A 2,365-nucleotide genomic window follows, 5' to 3' on the forward strand; every position below is an offset into this window, starting at 1 on the left:
TTGTTTTACATACAAATCTGATCATGGTATGCCCTGCTAAAACCTTTTGTAGCATATAGAAATTGCATAGGCCATAAATTCCAATGTGCCATTTCTTATTTTTCTGTAATATCTCTATATAATATACAGCTTTAATGTAACTTTTACTTAAATCTCTCCCTCAAGCCCCATTCTCATCAGAGCAGGAAACAAAAGTTATCTTTCAGGTTCATTTAATTGTTTTAGTGTTTCCTTAGTCATTTCAAATGTAAATTCTGTCATTTCTATCCCTCTTCCCCACCTTTGACTTAGGATGGCATCTAAGGTGGGGAGGCTACTGGCATCTACATCGGTGGAGGCATCTGTTCTGGGGCCATTTTCTCTTCTCTGACATCCACTTAATGTATAGGTATCTCTTCCTCTGCATTTTGGTCTTCAGTATATATCCCCATTGGTGTCTGCTGAAACATCTTTTGTCCATCGGCCTCCATTTGCATGATACATGTTGACTGAAGCACTATTTCAGGCTCTGTATCAGCTAACTTCAGCTCCGTGCCAGCTATCAGGATGACAGGGTATGACTGCTGTTTGATGCTTCTCTTTGTGACCTGTAGTAGACCAGGGCTGTCATCAGGCATATTTTCCTGTCACCTATCTAACCACCTATACTGTACTGCTCTTATGCCGCTGTAAATCTATCACCTTCCCTGGGTGATAGCCTGTTAAAATTTTCCTACCAAACTCTTCATCTAAAACCTTGGTTCAGAGGATCTTTCTGTTAATCTTATCATTCCTTGGGGCTTTATCTGGAGGACAAGACACAGGTTCTTTCTATGCTCAGGTCATCCCCAAACATAAAGGAATGTCTCAATTAGAGTCTCATGACTGAGACTACTTTCCTTTATTAGGATTTGCTGGGTAATGTCTGTATCCCCACAAGACTCTTAGTTCACTGACAGCAAAGACTGTGTGTCTGTTTTCCTCATGTTGGTGTCTGACACATAATCACTAAATATTTATTGAATGGAAAAATGAGTGACTCAGCATACTTGTCCCTGTCCTTGTCAAAAACAAGTTTTTTCTGTTTAGTATTAAATATTTTGCTTTTGATGGCAGTAATTTCTTGCTTTAATCTTATACAAAGCATGGCATATGGGCTGCAAGAGGTGAGAAACACCAACTTGGGAGAAAAGGAAGACAGGACATGAAACAGTGCAATCAAAGCAGAATTAACCATTGCCAGCACTTACAGCAGGGACAGAACTTATTTTTCTAGTGTCAGAAACACATGAAGAAGTAAAACCATTGAGAAAGAATACATTTCACAAATATCACTCTATGCTCCAATAATATTCCCTGCAAGACTCTTTTTATTATTTGTAGGTCTTTTTGACTACAGTAGATGCACACTAGATTTTTGTTAGATGATAAATTATAGTACTGGGGTGGTATTTGAAACTGTCTTTGTAAACTAACTCAAAGCTATAGTGCCAAAAAACTCTGTCCCCTAGTACCAGTTTGTGAGAAATTTTGCTGTTTGAAGTTTTATCTGAGAATGGAACATTCTACTCTTGCCTTAAAAATGTGAGCCAGGGGGGTTCATTTGATCCAGAGAAGCAGGGTGGATTTACAACCCAGGTGCAGAACTTCAGATAAGGAATTTGGGATTGTAGCATTACACATTTATCTTAACTTTGCAGTGTCCAAGGAAACTTGAGTCTGCCTGTCACGCCAGAACTCTAAACAGTGTTTCTAATGGGACCTGGTGAGGCCACAAGACCCTTCCTTTGAGTGACTGCTGCTTTCTTAACAATAACTTCCCCAGCCCTGCTTCCTTCCATCCACCTCATGAACAAAGATCTATGATACTCAGTACAAAGCAGATTCTGCTTCCTCTACCCCTTTCCTAGAATCTCAGCACAAATTCTTATCTCATCAGAATTTCCTTCTAGAGTTTACGCTTATTGAGCCACTCCAAGATTTGCCTTTCTGCAGCATGTTAAATTTAACTTTGATGAGCTTATTGATAAAAAGCGCTTAGTTGTCATTGTGCTTGCAAAGTAGACATTCAATAGCTTGGGGTAGAGAGACATGAATTCATATTGCTATTATAAGCAGCAACTAAAGTAATGCTTATGTATGAGCACTGTAGTCCTACATGCTAAATCTCATAAACCCAAAGAATCTACCGCCATTCAACCTATGAGAGATGAAAAGCGAACAACGTCGAGGTGATGACCCAACAACTTGAGACTCACGTTAAGTAAAGACTTCCGGTCTCGCGCAACTCAGAAAGACCTCTTCGCAGCTCACCCTGGGCGAGCCGGAGGCGCGCGCATGCGCAGCACCAGCGCGCATGCGCAGCACCCGCAGGCCGCTCCGCCTT

Source organism: Aethalodelphis obliquidens, unplaced genomic scaffold, assembly GCF_003676395.1.
Source record: "Aethalodelphis obliquidens isolate GAN/ISIS:26980383/991018 unplaced genomic scaffold, ASM367639v1 scaffold6, whole genome shotgun sequence".
Classification (NCBI taxonomy): domain Eukaryota; kingdom Metazoa; phylum Chordata; class Mammalia; order Artiodactyla; family Delphinidae; genus Aethalodelphis; species Aethalodelphis obliquidens.